Raw genomic sequence first — 19,245 nt, 5'->3', positions numbered from 1 at the left:
AAGGACATCGGTCATATTGGATTAAGGGTCCTTTCTATCTCAGTGTGACCTCATCTTAACTAATTACATCTGCAACAACCTTATTTCTAAATGAGGTCATATGCTGAGGTACTGGGAAGGAAGAGAATTTGGGAAGGGTGTGTGGCACTATTCAATCCAGTATGGTACCCAAGAGTCAGATGAGTAATGGAAGCACATTAGCTGGGCATCCTGCCCCTTCCCCCACAGTGGCTGTGCACGTGGTTCCCAGGCCTCCTGAGATAGTCTGGGCAGTTCCTATACAGGTGATGTTCCCCTTGCTCATCTTCTGAAGCTCAGTCTTTTGTCTTTGGATTGACAAAGACAAAAAAACTGTCCTGTTCAGATTTCAGGCTGATAGAAGAAGAGTATATGTGGGGAGGATCATGGCTAGTGGTGATGGCTGTTTGCAGAAACATGGCCATGGCACTGCTCAAAGAATCTACAGCGTGCATGTGCGTTCACACGCACATACACACACACACACACACACACACACACACACACATCTTCTGAAATAAGATAGAGGGCTTCCCTGGTGGCGCAGTGGTTGAGAGTCCGCCTGCCGATGCAGGGGATGTGGGTTCGTGCCCCGGTCCGGGAGGATCCTGCATGCCGCGGAGCGGCTGGGCCCGTGAGCCATGGCCACTGAGCCTGCGCGTCCGGAGCCTGTGCTCCGCAACGGGAGAGGCCACACAGTGAGAGGCCGCGTCCGGCAAAAAAAAAAAAATTTTTTTTTAAATTAAAAAATAAAATAAAATAAGATAGAAATTTAAAAATCAGAAGGTAAATAAGGTCAGTAGAAAACATGACACCATTCTTTTAAACCAGCATCTGGTCAGCATTAGCTCAGGTACTCCCAAAGGAGAAAGGTACTCAGCAATAAGATACAAGGTGGGATCTTTGACCAAAGGTATTTCTCATTTAAAGTCAGGCACATTCCATTATCTAAAATCTTCTGTGCTCTCCAAGGAACTGATTGTTATTAAGGTGTCCTTGGTGGATCTATCCACCAGAAAAGGTGTGACCCAGGTAGATGACTGGGCATGGTTGTTGGTCCTGGGGTGCATGTGATGGAAAGTGATGAGTTGGAAATCAGGGTTCCAGTCACCTGTGAATTTGAATATAATCTTCAAATAAATTCCAAAGTTCTTCCCAAGCCTACCAACCTTGGCTGGTCCACTTCTGCCTACTCTGTAACTCACCTAGTGCCCTCCTCACCTGTCCTCTATGCTGCAGCCACACTGGCTTCTTTTCAGTAAGTCACTTCTATGAAGGCTCTTCTGCCTCTGGGTCTTTATTTGTGTCATTCTGTGCCATTTCCTCTACCTGGCACTCTCTGCCCTCTACTTTTCATCTTAGTTGGCCCATTCTTATTATTTAGGTATCTGTTTAAATGTCACTTCCTCGGAGTGACAATATCTTACAATGTTAAGCATGTAATACATTTGGACCTTGAAGCTTGTCATAGAAGCACCTTCTATAACTGCTACTTGATCAGTTAGCAGTTAAGACTCTTACCTTTCTCACAAAGCCAACTTAAAGGACCTGCCTCTGGGTAAAGGGGATGATTTAGACAGAAAGTTATGTTATTGGATATATGTATCCTGAAGAAACCTATTTTAAAGTAATTTTCAATATTTCTGAAATACTAACATGATTTTCTTATTTCAGAATCTTGTTTCGGAAAGATTATTGAATATTTGCCTGCTTAAAAGCTAGCCTTTTAGTAGGGTTCTGGTTAAGTATCTTTCCTCCATTTTCCATTTTTTTTTCAGATTTTCAGATTGACGCAAAGGACTGTGGGTAACACATTTAAGGCTTATTTTCCTTTAAACCCTGAGAAAATGATTTCATAGTTCTTGATATAAAGTAGCTCCTTGCATTTTATGTGTGCATTCAAGAACCAGACATCTTTTCATGGTCTATGCATGAAACTATGTAGAAAGGAATTGATAATATTTAAACTTATATAATATCACAATATGTTACAATTCCCTTATTATCTTTGGACATAGATGTCATTTATTTTCAAAATCTGTAGACATTTACCGGTGACCTACTAAGTATTGAACACTGTTTCATTCTTGGGAATGGGATAATATCCATGTAGGGAAGGAGTTCTCGGTCTAGTAGGAAAGAAAATAAATAAACAGAAGAAAACTTGCTAAGTGCTATAGGAGAGGTGTAGAAAGAATATCTGAGTAGAAGTACACAGACAAGGGCAGAAAGGCATATGCAAGCATATTGTGTAATCAAAGGTTTGGGTGCAAGAGCATGACACTTTCAAGGAGCGACTTCTGTTGATTTTATGAATCATATAAACAAGTCTGTTTTTAACTGAACTACTGGTGGGACCCGAGTTAGTGATTTACAATCATAATTCATTTCAGTGATTTAATTGCATTTATGTAAATCAATGATAGCATAATCAGTGTATACTTCGCAGGAATAAATGATTTATATTGATAAAAATATGCTTTGTAATAACTAGCTATTAAAAATGTCTGGTGAAGTAGTCAAAATGACATTTTAATTTTAGCAACTAGATATGTTAAAAGTAAATCAAGTGAGTTATGTATACAGTTAGGTTTCTCTACTGCCTCATGGTTTTTAAATACTCATCTTGGAAAAATAAACTATTGGTTAGATCTTTTGGGCATTTACTTTTGTTAGTTCTGTAGCATATTCCCAGAAAGTTATTCTTTTTAAAAATTTGAATGCAAAATTAAAGTTATTACCTACTCCGGTGCCTGCTCTGAGCCCTATATCCAGGTCTCTTCTCGGTTCTAGGCACATAGTTGAAGTTCAATAAATGTTATAGCTGGTAAAGTCTAAAATTTAGATCTGAAAGCCTGACTGTGAAGAAGAGATCATTAATAGGTAAGAACTTACATATGCCATCTTATCAATTGTTTCCTGGATGTTTTGCAGTTGCCTTGTTCCTTTCTTCTGCTCTTGCTGCCTTCCTTTGTGAATTAATGATTTTCTGTATTGGTATGCTTTTATTCTCTTCTCCTTATCTTTTGTGAATCCACTTTAGGTTTTTGCTGCATGGTTACCATTAGGCTTACATAAAATATAAACATAACAGTCTATTTTATGCAGGTAACAACTTAACTTTGATTGCATACAAAAACTCTACCCTTTACTCCTCCCCTCTTATGTTTGGTTTTTGTTTCTTTTTTTGCTGTATGCGGGCCTCTCACTGTTGTGGCCTCTCCCGTTGCGGAGCACAGGCTCCGGACGCGCAGGCTCAGCGGCTATGGCTCATAGGCCCAGCCGCTCCGCGGCACGTGGGATCTTCCCGGACCAGGACACGAACCCGTGTCCCCTGCATCAGCAGGCAGACTCTCAACCACTGCGCCACAAGGGAAGCCCCCCTCTTATGTTTTTGATGTTACAATTTACCTTTTTTTAATATTGTGTATTTATTAACAAATTATTGTAGCTATAGTTATTTTTAATACTCTTCTAACCTCTATACTGGAGTTAAGTGTTTAACACTCCACCATATTACAGTATTAGAGTTTTCTGAATTTGACTACATACTCACCTTTAGCAGTGTGTTGTATATCTTCATATGTTTTCATGTTACTAATTATCATCCTTTCATTTCAGCATGAAGACCTTCTTTCAAGCATTTCTTGTAAGGAAGGTCTAGTAGTGATGAATTCCCTCAGCTTTTGTTTGTCTAGGAAAATATTCATCTCTCCTTCATTTCTGAAGGACAGCTTTGCCAGGTAAAGTACTCTTGGTTGGCAGTTTTCTTTCTGCACTTTTTTTTTTTTTTTTTTTTTTGCGGTACGCGGACCTCTCACCGCTGTGGCCTCTTCCGTTGCGGAGCACAGGCTCCGGACGTGCAGGCTCAGCAGCCATGGCTCACGGGCCCAGCCGCTCCGCGGCATGCAGGATCCTCCCGGACTGGGGCACGAACCCGTGTCCCCCTCATCAGCAGGCGGACTCTCAACCACTGCGCCATCAGGGAAGCCCTTTCTGCATTTTTAATATATCATTTTACTCTCTTCTGGCTGGTAAGGCTCCTGCTGAAAAGTCTACTAATAGCCTTTTGAGGGTTTCCCTTTTTCCTCTCTGCTTTTAAGATTTTTTTTGTCTTTGATTTTTGACATTTTACTCTAATGTGTCTTGGAAGGGTTTCTTTGATTTTGTTTAGTCACCTATGAGCTTCATGAACTTGGATATCCAAATCTCTCCCCAAATTTGGGAACTTCTCAGCATTATTTCTCTAATTAAGTTTTCTACCCCCTTCTCCCGCTCTTCTCCTTCTGTAACAGCAATGATCACAAACTGATCCTTTTGATGGTATCCCATAACTCGCATAGGCTTTCTTTCCTCTTTTCCATTCTTTTTTATCTGTTCTCTTCTGACTGGAAAATTTCAAAGCTCCTGTCTTCAAAATCACTGATTCTTTCTTCTGTTTGATCAAGTCTGCTCTTATGTTCTCTATTGCATTTTTAATTTCATTCATTGTATTCTTCAGCTCCAGAATTTGTTTGGTTCTTTCTGATGATTTCTATCTTTTTGTTAAATTCATTTTGTTCATGTATCGTTTTCCTGATTTTGCTGAATTGTCTTTCTGTGTTTTCTTGTAGCTCACTGAGTTTCCTTAAAATAGTTATTTTGCAGTCTTTGTTCAGTAAGTCAGAGACCTCCATGTCTTTCTGTTCAGTCACTAGAAGATTATTGTGATTTTTTTGGTGGTATCATGTGTCCTTGATTTTTCATGTTCCTTGGAGTTTTTGTGTTGCTGTCTTCTCATTTCCTCTAGTCTTTACTAAATGCTCAGTTCAATGTGTCTCAACTTTTTTTTTCTCCAGTGGAGTGTGGGAACTTCTCTGCAAACATGGACTTCCACAAAGGCTCTTTGGTTTGTGAGTGATTGTCCAAGTCAGTGTTCTCCAGGGACTCCCAGATCTTGATCGAGAAAAGTTGGAAATGGTTTATGGGTCACTGCAAGGTTCACAGTTGGAGTCAAGGTTTATCTGCCTATTACCTGACACAGGGGTAGGCAAGACTCCTCCTGGGTCCCTTGACATACGATGTGGGGACCCACAGCCCCCTCAAAGGCACTTGGGCCCGTGGATGGATGCTGACTTTTTTGTTGCTGGGGTGGGAGGGAAGACAGAAATGAGGGATATCTATGGAACCATCATATTAATATCAGTGCCCCCACCCTTACAAACAAACAAACAAACAAACTCTTGAAACAAAGAATTAAAAGGTAAGGGAAAAAATTGTTAAAATGTGCAGGATTTTATTTTTTGCTTGTGCATGTGTGTCATTAAAGGGAGAGTTTTACAATTAATTCAGCAAGTTGTAATTTCAAGACTCCTGAAAAGTGATTCAACTATTGCAGCATTGTATCATGTCAACTCTGTTTTAGGATTTTTTTTCCCCTCAAGTTTATAACTCAGGTATGATAATTTGCTACACATAGTAAAAAATATGGTAGACTTTTGATGCATTTGTTTAAACATTAAAAATTTCTGTTATTTAAAAATTTTTATCAATATAAAACTCCATTGATAAAATAAGTACATTTTAACAATGTTTATATTCATGTAGCAGAAAACACAGGTAGTAAAGAGACACATAGGAAAATGTTTAACCTTCCAAGAGTCAAGGAATGTAAAATAATTTCCAGGGTCCTGTTTTTCCTCCAAAAAATTATAAAGTTAGAATAGATTACACAGATGTTGGGGAAGGTAGGTAAATAGACAGTATCCAGTTTCCTTTTATAAATGATGCTATGAATCTTTATGTAGAAAACATTCTTTCGTACAGATTAGTTATCTACATTTTCTTAAAAAACACCTTGGAAACTATGTAAGTGTTTTCTTGTAGAAAAATATTTATTTTAAAATAAATACATATAAGTTTCTTCTACATATTAAAATGTTTCTTCTACATAGTAAAATAACTATCTAAATGTAAATAGAACACCTCCTTAAAATAATTTAAAAAACAGGATACCACCACCACAAACAACTGCTTAGTTATAAGTGAATGAATATATATTATGGCAACAATTATGTTTAAAACAACACAGGGTTTCCCTGGTGGCGCAGTGGTTGAGAGTCCACCTGCTGATGCAGGGGACACGGGTTTGTGCCCCGGTCTGGGAAGATCCCACATGCCGCGGAGCGGCTGGGCCCGTGAGCCATGGCTGCTGAGCCTCTGCGTCCGGAGCCTGTGCGTCCGGAGCCTGTGCTCCGCAACGGGAGAGGCCACAACAGTGAGAGGCCCGTGTACCGCAAAAAAAAAAAAAAAAAAAAAACCACAAATACAACAAATGGAGGGAAATACACTCAAACCTCAAATGCATTTGTGTTTGTATAACAGAACTTTGAATACGTTTATTTTCTTTTTATTACTTTGAAATTTTCTATTTTCTTCATTCATTACTCTATAATATTTTTAAAATAACTTAGAAACAAAAAGTCACAAAGATGCCAAAGAAAACTGGTACTGAAACCATCTTATACCAGATAAACCTGGACTTTTATTGAAAGTTACATTATTTACATCTGTTTATCCAGTTTTAAAATTCTATTTATAAAACAATTCTTTATAATTTATTTGCCTCAAACAGCCTATCCTAATAGAAAGGAAGCTGGCTGGGAGTTATTGACTTGGCTCTATCACAGGCTACCTATATGACCTAGGGAAAATTACTCATCATTCTTGACTCTTAGTTTCTTCATCTGTAAAATAATAGTTTGGACCTAGTATCTCTAAGATTTCTTCTAGCTCCAAGAGCTACCAGTCATATGAGAATGCAAATACAGGCTAATCATATTCCAAAAGGCACTTTAAGGCTCTAAAAATGTACTTTTATAAGAAAAATACAAAATCTATCACACAAAAAAGTAATTTATGTGGGAAAAAATAAGGAATCATTAAAATACAGTATTAGTTCAATAGGTGATCATAATCCACAGAAATGTATATTTGGCAAGAAATTCTATCATTGGGAAAAAACATGGAGCATAATTAAGCTCTTCTAGACTCACTGGCCTAAAGTTATTTTTCCTTTCCTTAGGTAAAATGAATCATTCAGCTTTTGCAATACTTATGACTAACTCATTACTAATTACTTTATAAATAGAGCTTTAATGAATTGAATTACAAGATCAATTCTATAATCAGTGGTAGAGATCTCAGCATCCAACAAAGGAAGTTGTGTTCTTTCTAGTCCTAGTAAGGAAGTAAGAAGAAACTTACTTCCCAGGCTAGCCTGAAAAACATATATATAATGAGTTTTTTACTGTATATAATGGTCTATTTCTATTAAATGAAGGTCTCATTAATTTTATAAATTCTTTGATCATCTACTTAATAACTGCATCTCCCTAGTTTTTAAAAGTTATCTTTTATGCTAACTCTTTTATTGTTGTTTTAAAATGTTATGCTTTCCACTCTTTCTAAGTCCATGTCGACTTTCTTTGTTGTTTTAAAATGTTATCCTTTACACTCTTCTTTCTAAGTCCATGTGGACTTTCTAAGTCCACCCAGCCCAGGCCTGCCCCAGGGCTGACAAGTCAGGGGGTAGCAAATTTTTAATTAGACAAATTTATCATTAATAGGGGTAGGAAGGAGCCCAAACTCAGCCTCCCTTGGGGCAGAGACCAAATGGGCCTCTCCTTCCTGCAGAGATGCTGGGCCCCTGAACTTGTCTAGGAACCTGGGCGGCTGGGCCTCAGGGAGGGGAGGAAGGTGGGCATCACAAACATCTACTTCCATGACCACCCCCTCCACTGACACTGCAGAAGTGGACTACGGAAAACTGAAGGAGAATCTGCACAAATTGGGCACCTTCCCCTTCTGAAGTAAGTGGGGCCTGTCCCCTGTGGGAATCCAGGGAGATGTGAATAACCCTGGTCTCTACAGCCAGAGACCAAAGAAAGGCACACAAGCTCTGTCAAGCCGTTCAGGGATAGTCGGGTACCCTGGGGTCACTTTATTATGAGAGGAACAGAGGCATTGGGCACTGGTCTAGAGTCAGAAGACAGGCAGGAAGCTCCCTGCTGACTTGTGACCTTGACTGAATATAGTCTGCTTCAGTTTCCCCAGTTGCAAAGGTGTAATCTGCTAAAGACCCTTCTCAGCCCAGCATTACTGTGGAGATCAACTGGATAACAGGTATGAGATTCCTTGTCAACCACATATCCTGTGCAGATGTGAGTGTAGCCGGCCAGTGGCCTCATCTCTCTCAAAGCCTTATTTGCATACTCTCTTCTGGGCGAAGCCTCCTTTGGCAGAATTAATTCCTATTCTGAATTTTCTAACTCATTTCCCACTTTACATAAGGCCCTCCCCTCTTTGAAGTTGGGGACCAGATCATATGTGTGACATTCAACATACAACATAGCCACAGATACAATAAAGGTAAAAGAAGTAGCAAATTCTGCCCTTCCTGCCCTGCCCACCCTCATCCATCACCCATGACAATTCCCTAAGGCATACTTTCAATAGCCTCATTTCACAACGGGAAGCTGGGGCTGAGAATGACATGGTCATTTGCCCAAGGTTACTCAGATAGATGGCTGGGATTTGAACCTGGGTCTGACTGCACAGCCATTCTCGTTTCACTCCACTGCACTGACTGCTGAGTCACTAAAGCAGACTATTTCAACAAATAGAGTCTGGTTGGCACCAGCTTTGGGGATGGAGAGGCTCTGGCTGAGATGGTTGCAGTGGAGCAGTTAAGAACATGAACTCTCGCATGTTGTTAGGACTCTCTGCTTTCACTGCCAAAGGCGCGGGTTCAATCCCTGGTCAGGGAACTAAGATCCCACAAGCTGTGTGACACGGCCAAAAAAAAAAAAAAAAAAGAACGTGGACTCTCAATTCAAATCCCAGCTATGCCAATGACTTAGCTGTGAGATAATCTCTCTAAACCTCAGTCTCCTCATTTGACACATGGGAGTATAATAACACCCACATCATAGGACGGTTGGGAGAACAATCTGAGAGTATGCAAGTGAGAGTATGCTGTAAATTGTAAAGAGTGATATACATTAGAAGGTATTGATCCAATGATAACAATTATTACAACTAAAATATTAATGAACAGAAACCTCAAAAAAATTGAGTTGGGAAGCCAGAAGGGGGAGCTCTCACACCCTGAATGATAGCAGAGCCCAACAGGAAGAAAAAAGACTGGTTTCCTGGAAGGACTCAACCAATGAAAAGCCATGGACTCTTTGTTTACTATAGCCCTCCCAACTTTCTTTACCCCTTTGTCAAAGCACTCTCCTTCCCTTGCCATGCAAGGACTTGCCCGTGGCTCATCATGGTTGTAGAACCCAAACTGCAATTCTCTGCTGATCTGAATAAACTCACTTCTTTTCTGCTGGTGAAATAACTGGCAGTCTATCTGTTTTAGGTCAACAAGAATGACAGTATGATTGGCACAGTGGGCGAAGCTGTTTTGTGACAGTGACCACTGGCCTGACTGAAACCCCATTCATGTCTCAGTGCTGAGGTGATATAACCCTTCCCTAGGGAACAGTGAATGCCCTGTAGACACCCATATTGAGTACTGACACAAACTCTAAATAAGGTTCTGCTGGTGTTCAGCTCTAAAATCCGCGTTTCTCTTGCCTGATCCTGGCTCTTTTTTGCAGCCCAACACTCTGGGGCAGAGCAGGGAACCATCACATATCACTTTGCCAAGGTCTTCTGCAGCAAGTTAAAGCCCCTCAAAAGACGATGTGGGAACCTACCCTTGATGAATCAGTGAACATTTAGAGACCCTTCTGGAAAGCATTGCCTGAAACTGTGTAGCTATTTATTTTAGCATTGTTAATTTGTACTGATTATTTGAACAAAGAGTATTCTTTTAAAATAAATGTCATAACCAGAAACTGGAGGGAGGGGTTGTTGCAGAGGGCCATTTGGCCCTGAACTCACACCAACAAACAACCTCAAAGATGAACCTTGAATTATTTCCAAATGAGGTCAAATGGATGAATACAGAGCTACTCCAGCAGGACTGGGGGGATGACGTTCCCCATAAAACTTTAAGCTTGTGCCTTATCCCCTTAGTATGTAGAGTGGACCATGGTTTCTTGTGATAAGATATAATATTTTTGTGTATATTAAATCCATTACTTTGTTAATAAAATGTTTTGTTTTAAAAAAAATTCTTTCCTACAACTGCATGTCTCCTGGTATTAGATTAATGTCTAATTACTTAAAATAAGATTATGTTTTGGGGGGGCTTCCCTGGTGGCGCAGTGGTTGAGAGTCCGCCTGCCGATGCCGATGCAGGGGACACGGGTTCGTGCCCCGGTCCGGGAGGATCCCGCATGCCGTGGAGCGGCTGGGCCCGTGAGCCATGGCCGCTGAGCCTGCGCGTCTGGAGCCTGTGCTCCGCAACGGGAGAGGCCACAACAGTGAGAGGCCCGGGAACCGCAAAAACAAAAAAAGATTACGTTTTTGAACACTTCTAGAGATTTGACAACTTGCTTTCAGGATTAATCAAACTAACAGGAAAACACTTATCTCTCTTAAGACTAACCAAAATCCCTGCTGATTAAGCTTAATCTCATAAGTACAAATGTTCAATCTTGTATGGTCTCAGATACTAAACAAATATATATCACTCACTTGCTAAATGCAACCCTTCAAAAACCTGAGGAATGCTGCAAAGCTGTCCTTGGTCCAAAGTGTGCATATATACCATCCTTAGGTAGGTAGAGTGCCCTGCCCCAGTTGGACCCTTGGACTCCAATATACAACTCAAGTTAAGCCCTACCCCTTGGCAAGAGAAGGGGACAGTAAATACATCATGAAGGACTTCGATTGTCAAGGTGTAGCTTAAGCTTTGTACTGACCTGAAGGCTAAGGAAGTTGTTTGAGATAGTCTAATGGAAGGTAAATAACATAATCAGATCAACATTTTTAAAAAGATAATTCTGATAACATATGCTTGCTGTAGTGGGTAGGGCAAGATGAAAGTCAGGATGTTAGCCTGGAAGCATCACTTCAAGGTCTGTGTGAAAAGAGCTGAGACCCTGAATAAGATAGCAGCAGAAGGGGTGGAAATAACTGCATGGATTTTAGAGGAGCATAGTACACAGGATTGCTGGGCTATTACAGCTTGGAAAAAGGGAGGAGTGGAAGATGCTTCCAAAGTTTCTAAAGTCAGGGACAGTTGGGTAGGTGGCACCATTCACTTAGAAAATATAGCAGAAGAAGGTCTGTGTAAGATAATATTGAGTTCAGTTTGGGGTTTTACTGAAGATTGAGTAATTGTGAGACTTCCAAAGGGAGATTCTGGGAGGCAGTTCAATGTATAGGTGTGGATCTCAGGAGAGAGATCTTAGTGAAATGTAGATTTAAATACTTAAAACATTAACAGTATGAAAAAACTTGGTAAATTCACTCAATATTTTCTTAAAATTTAATGACAATTGTCACTTATACAGCTTATTGATAAGTATTTAGAGAAATCACAGATACAGAAAAAAGACAAGAGAAAAAGGAGGGAGAATGGGAAGGAAAGTAGGGGATAAAGAGGGAGTGTTGGAGGGAAAGAGAACAAAAAGAAAACATTTTTAAACCATTTAACTCCTCAGAAATATTCAGTTTATTCCATGTTAAAAGGTGAATCATCTGACTCTTCATACATCTTACAGTAAATATGTTTGGGGGCATGTGAATGGGACACTATTCCAAAAAAACTTGCATGAGGATCATAGTGGGCATTTTGAAAATCTGTGGCCTCTCAGAATCTTTTGAACACTCTAAATGTTGGTAATTTCCCACATTGTAAATCCCAGGTCTGCAAGCTAGAAGCTATAAATGTCACGCTCCAGTCTCTTTCACATCTCAGACACCCAGTATGTGCCCTAGGTTCTGCCATTAGCAGCACTCATGGAATACCTTTGACTCAAAAGAGCATCATGAAGAGTCTGGCTGAGAGGCACAGAGCTCTCAGCGGTGTCAGAGGTGAAGGTTGGTGATACTGTCTGTCCTCGTTGTTCCCAGAGGCACAGTGGACAGTCTCATGGCTTTGGGTACTGCTTCAAGAAGCTTTAGCCTCTGAGAATGATTGGTCCTTTTCTGTTAAAACTAGCTAGACTGAGTTGGTTCTGTTGTTTATAACAGAAAGCCCAGATACAATCGTTTACAGAATAAATTCACAATTATGATGATTTTTAATATTTTATAAACCCAGATCATTAATATATGAGAATTCCTGAATGTAGAGGCTAGCCAGTGGTGGCACATCCATAGGATACAGAGGAATTACAACTTAGTTGCATTTGTTCTTTCTCCTCCTCTCCTCTCCTCCTCTGTATACATCCATCTATAGGTCTATACCACCGCATTTCCAGAATTAATGAATGCACAAAATAAAAACATATGCTGAACCTGATATCTATATTTTTGCCCATGTTTTCCAAGACACAAATAAACACAATGCTGAGGCATCTCTGAGAATTTATAGAATTTCAGAACAGAGTTGTGAAAGGCAGCAAGGGGTATGAGAAAGAGTATTGGCATCTAGTCCTAGTTCAATAATGCACCAATCATGTGATCTTGGGCCTCTTTGACCTAGTTTCCTCCTCTGTAAATGGTAGGGTTGTGTTAATAACAACAGCTATTATTTATTGAGCACATACTTTGCTAGTCACTGCTGAAGGAGTGATAAGTAATATTACTCTCTCAGGCTAAGAGAGGAGCTATGCGAGGTTAAGTAACTTGCCCAAAGTCACACAGTTAGGCAATGGCAGAGCTGGACTATGGACTTTGACACGTTGTTACCAAAGCTTTACTCTTTAACCTTCATTAGGTGATCTCTTGTGTTTCTTTCAGCTATACCCCTCTAAATAAATGTATTCTTTTGTAAGTCTAGATAAGAACCACAAGGAAGATGTAAGCTGACTTTCACAAGCAACTCTATGCATTTTGATTTTTAAGCAGCCTAAAGTATTGTTACGTTTCTTGGTAGGCTTAACATCCTGTTAACTCCTGTTGAAACTGACTCAGAAAGAGAAAGAGCCATGAGACTTGGCTGCGGAGGGAACAATCCATGATTAATGATGAATGTATGTTTGGAATGGCACAGTGATAAGGCAGAGACCCTGGGGTGGGGTCTGTACCAATAGTGAGGGACCAGCAAGCACAATGGTGGCAGTAGCAGCAGCTATGGAATAGAATTAAAATCCTTGATGGTTATAGAACAGCCAGAATAGGACTGACAACTGCAGATCGGTCCCAGCATCGTCATCATCATCATGAGGAACACCTATGGAGTATTTCTTTCTCTGTACCAGGCAGTGTTCTAAGTATTTTATATACATTATTTTATTTAATCTCTCTTTTGGCTAATATATTTCTATTTTTACTATAGATAAGTGTATATATTTATAAAAATAGTTTCATACAATATTAAGTTTTTTGTCACCTGCTTTTGTAATTTCATATATTGTATCTTCCCCTGTCTTTTAAAAATATTATTATTATTTATTTATTTATTTTTGGCTGCACTGGGTCTTCGTTGCTGCGTGCGGGCTTTCTCTAGTTGCGGCGAGCAGGGGCTACTCATCGTTGAGGTACGCGGGCTTCTCATTGCGGTGGCTTCTCTTGTTGCAGAGCACGGGCTCTAGGCATGCGGGCTTCAGTAGTTGTGGCGCGCAGGCTCAGTAGTTGTGGCTCGCGGGCTCCAGAGCGCAAGCTCAGTAGTTGTGGCGCACGGGCTTAGTTGCTCTGTGGCATGTGGGATCTTCCTGGACCAGGGATCGAACCCGTGTCCCCTGCATTGGCAGGCGGATTTTTAACCACTGAGCCACCAGTCTTCCCTTGTCTTTGAAAACAGAGTTTCTCAAACTGTGAAGGACCAGGGATTTTTCCAATCCTTTCAGACCAATATTTTGTTAAGTTACTCTGATCATGCTGTTGAATTTCACAGCAATGTTAAATTGGTATTAAAGTTTCTAAATGCTTACTCACAATTTCTGTATTTATCTCACTGTGAATTGATAACTGTTTATAGACTGGTTCTGATCTACAGATCATACTTTAGGTAACATTGTTTTAGAACACCTAAAATTACTGCATAGTATGAAGAAAAACCAATTTGATAACCAATCCTCTTGGGGATATAACACTGTTCAGTGGCAATCACTCATTCACTGGCTGGTTCTACTAATTTTACTGCTTTGAGAAACAAGGCAAGCTCTGCTGTAAATATACTACACTTTTGTTATCAAATCAACTCCCCATAGCATGTTACCAATTACAGAAACTTGCATTTCAACTTAGTCAGCAGCAAGTCTTCAGTTTTGTTTACCCTGTCTCTGACATCTGCCTTCTTTTTTACTGCTGCCATCCTTGTTCAAGACCATAGAGTCACAATTCCTGGGCTATTAAAAAGGTCATCTTGGACTTCCCTGGTGGCGCAGTGCTTAGGAATCCTCCTGCCAATGCATGGGACATGGGTTTGCGCCCTGGTCTGGGAAGATCCCACATGCCGTGGAGCAACTGAGCCTGCGAGCCACAACTACTGAGCCCCCATGCCACAACTACTGAAGCCCGCATGCCTAGAGCCCATGCTCCACAATAAGAGAAGCCACCGTGATGAGAAGGCCATACACTGCAACGAAGAGTAGCCCCCTCTCACCGCAGCTAGAGAAAGCCTGCGTGCAGCAACGAAGACCCAACGCGCAGCAATGAAGACCCAACGCAGCCAAAAACAAACAAATAAATAAATAAATAAATTTATTTAAAAAAAAGAAGAGTATCACATAAATAGTTTTCTGGGGGGAAAAAAAGGCCATCTTAATTGTCTCCTTACCACCAGCATCTTTTCTTTTTCTTTTTCCTCATTTGAAAAATGAAATGAGCAGAGACTGACTTTAAGGTGTTTTCTAGCTTTAATATTCCATGGTTTATCCCCTGCTGTTCTTATTGATTCTGGCTCTGCTTTGCCCACAATACCTTACCATAAATTTCACATTAGAGTCTTTGCTACAAAAATAATTATGAAAAGGAAGTACAGCCTGGAGATCAGCAGCTGAGATTTGAAAGACACAGCCAGACCCAACATACCGACAATCCAGAAACTGTAACCTTGGCTACCCTGCACTGATGTTTTCTGCTTTTTAATTTGGCACTATACCCCTCCAGGTAATTAATATTTCTGTAACCCTAGGAACGCAACCACTAACAGTAATGAGAAATAAGAATGAGAATAGTATAGAAATGATGAAAAACAAATTTAAATCCATAGTATTAATACTTTTTAATTGCTTGAAGTATAAAAGTAGTAATAAGTTTTTTAATTAATATAATCTGTGTTTTTTAGTTTGATAAATGTGTATATATTATTTAAGAAGACCTGATATATCAGACATGATTTTTAATTAATAAATATGAAATTTTATTATATACTTGTTTCATTAAATAATCACTGTTTAAATTTGATTTAGTGTCTCATAATAACTCATGTTTAGTTAGTGCAGTAAGTTAGCATTAAACAAAGTACATATAGGAGTGAGCATTCCTTTCTGTGAAAAGCTCCATAACATTGAAGATCCCATCTGCACTCCCACCGCTGCCCTCAAGGAAGAAGGCCATTTTGTGTTTCAGAAGATTGGAAAGAAGGAGAGGGAGAAGATAGAGACCAGTTCCCTGAGGTGAAGATGGATTCTGGTCTGACTTTTGGGGCATTTTTCCTGAAACATGGTGGAGGCAGTCCTGAGAGTGATGAAGATCTCAGACCCACTCCCATGTGGCTCCCCAGGAAAAGTAAGAAACGGGGCAGCTGCTGAGTAGGGGCAGCTTGGGGATGCCTGGGGACTGAAGCGAAGTGTCATCATTTGGGGAACAGATGGTACTCTTTTTCAAGCATGGTATGACAAGAGTAGAGGTGGCTGCCTGTAAATAATTTATGCAGGCAGCAATAATTAACATCTCAGCACTGATCAAAATGGACTGAAGACCAGAATCCTTTCCCCCAAATTTTCTGGATTGTATACAATGACCCAGATTGTTTATGATACTAGAGAGGGGTGCAGCCCGTCTGCCTTATATGCATTCTCCTGTATAATCAGCTAAACAAGATGGATTAAATATCCCACAAATCCTGTTGAGTAGAAAGCTTAGGCATGCATATCTAATTTAGAACAATAAAGAAAATGATGTTTTTTTGGATCCATGATTGTGGAGCAGATTCACATCCTTTACAAATATAGTGGAGCCCAGTGTACTCTGACCCAGCCTAAGCTATTTAGGATCCATAGGAAAGGGAGACCACTGTGGGATCCCTGGTTCCTGGTGAATGTGTCCACATTTGAGAGGAGATATAAAAAAGGACCACCAAGTGAAGCAGGTGGAGGTAAAGCCCAGTAATGTATAAGCCAAAGATGGTGAACTAGAACCCAGTCCTTCATTTCTATGGCCTAGGAAACAAAGCCTATACTTAAACCTCCTTCTCCTGGTTCAAGAAAAGTAATTGTGCCACAATAATAAACTTTTTTCTGTCTTGAGGAATTCTAAAGTACGCTCAAGAAATCAAGCCAGACCTTGCTTAAGACAGTACAAACTCTGTTTTACTAAAACTTCTTTTCCCTATGATAATCTTGTGATAATCAAACACATATTTGGTTTTTCTTTAGGAACCTAAGATAGTAAAATACTAAATATATTCATTACAATTTTAACAAGATAATGTAATAGATGAATAGACTAGAAACTCAAGCTTTGTTTTGTTTTGAGATTTACACTATACTTGTAAAGTTTATGGGTAGATGATTTAATATCTAATTAGATATCATTAAAACTTCAGATAAATATATGAATTGTGGTTTCTACCTTAAAGTATTCCAAGAGTTTCCAGGAAATGGGTCTTTTAACTTATGTCCTTATTTTCAAAGCATGGAAACATATTTGTACTTTCTGCTTGGGAGAGAGTTGGTAAAAGGCCTTGGATGTTCATGGGAAAGTGCTTGGACATATGCTACTGGTAACAGGAAGTCAAAGGTTTGATAAAGAAAATGGCATAATTAGGACTGCTTCGTTTTCCCAAGTTTTAAATTATATAAGTAATCCATGTTTACAATTTTAAAAAAATCAACATACAAGTGCTGTCTAAAGGTATCTACTATATGATAAGATATTGGCTTTTAATTTCACATTGGTGTTCTCAAGAGCAGTGATTTAATATATACCAATTCCTTGGTCAGTCACATTCATGCAAAAAAGAAAACAAAGAAAGGATTTTAATTAGGAAAATGAAACAATATAATTTGAAAATATTGATAAACATCTCAACTCTATGATACTATACATAATAGCTCCATTTAATCTTCAAAAAGAGAAGCATGCAAAATGTTAATAAAAAATTAAAGGAAATTATGCTTAATGAAGGAGAAAATAGCCTAATATTTTAATAGCCTCTATAAGTTCAACTGTGTGTGAAAGAGAAGGTAAAAATAATGAGACATAAAGCATTAGTTGTTTTTTTTTTCACATCTGCGACTCTACCAAGCATCACAACTTTCATGTTAGTAGGCATTAGGGAAACATTTTTCTATTTTATACATATTAACATAAAATTACCTGTTATGGATGGTTAGCATGCTATATGGCCTTGTGAACTCCAGTTGTAAAAAAAGGAAAGCACTATGATGGAGTGAGGATTTTCTACATAGAGCTCACTAAACTCTGAGCTCTATGGTGGCAAAGGCTGCACCAATTTGTTTCATAATTTTATCCCCAGTGCCTAGCACAGTGCCTGATGTATAATAAGTACCTAAAAATATTTGTCAAATACATAATAATAATAATAATATCTAGCATTGATTGAGTGCTTTCTATGTGTCATTATTCTAAGCACTAACATTTTATACAACTCGCACAAAAATTCACAGACCACTTCATGGGGTACCCATTAGCTTATTTGCTATAGGGCAAAGGTTAAGAACTTCTGGAATCACACAATTGCCTGAATTTTAGGTTTCCTCTGATTCACCTTTGTTGTCCAAAGTATGGAATTTCTTTTCCTGTGTGTGGCTCTGGTCTATAGCATCTTACATACTACTTGATCCCTAATGCTTGCTAGAATTTTAGTAGCTCAGTCATCATGGGTCTAAAACTTCTCGAGTCCCAGTGCCTTTGAACTCATATCCCATAAGTTGTGAATCCTGCTAACAGTCACTCTTTTGTTCTATTTCTGCTCCAGAATTTAGTAAAGGTATCATATTCAGGGTCAATATATCACAATCATAGGAAAACAGAGAACTGGGAAGCCCATAAGGTCAATTTACATGAATAAAAAAGTATAAATTTGGGGAACAAACAAAGAAAAACACGCAAGGATCTCAAAAATGTGATTTTTTTTTTGTAATGCATCTCTAAAAGATACCTTTAAAGACTATAACCACAATACCATCATCACACACACAAAAATAAACATAATTCCTTAATACCATCAAATATCCAGTCTGCATTCACATTTCTTTGATGTCCTCTTATTTTGAATAAATTTTTACTGAATCTTTCCCCCAACATTTTATTGTGAAATTTTCATACAGCAAAGTCGAAATAATTTTACAGTGAACACCTATTTTCAGACCACCTAGATGGTACCATTAATGTTTTTCTATTTCTGGTTTTATCATATATCTATCGCTCTGTGTATCCATTAGTTCATCTATTTTTTTTTACACATTTCAAAGTAAATTACAGATATCAGTACAATTTCGCTTAAATATTGACTTCAATATGCACATCATTAACTACAGTAAAATATTTGTTTACTTTTTCTTTTGTCATAAAATTTCCAAACAATAAAATGCACAAATCTTAAGTATATATTGAGTTTTGACAAATGCATATATCTGTAACTCAAACTGCTGTCAAAATACAGAATATTGCCATTGCCATCATGACCCTCCCCATTTACTCCCTACCTCCATTACCTAAGAGAAAACCACTGTTCTGATTATTTTCCATAATAGATTAGATTTTACTGTTCTTGAACCTTATATAAATAGCCTTACTCTTTTGTGTGAGGCTTTTTTCCACTCAGCATAATGTTTTCGAGAGTCAGTCATCCACATTGTTGTGGAAATCAGTGATTCATTCCTTTTTTCCTGCTGAATAATATTCCCTTGTATGAATATACCACAGTTTGTTTATATAGTCTCTGATGGGTATCTGAGCTGTTTCCAGTTTTGGGGTATTATGAGT

The sequence above is a fragment of the Globicephala melas genome, chromosome 4, assembly GCF_963455315.2.
Source record: "Globicephala melas chromosome 4, mGloMel1.2, whole genome shotgun sequence".
Taxonomy (NCBI): domain Eukaryota; kingdom Metazoa; phylum Chordata; class Mammalia; order Artiodactyla; family Delphinidae; genus Globicephala; species Globicephala melas.
Note: the sequence above shows the minus strand (reverse complement) of the source record.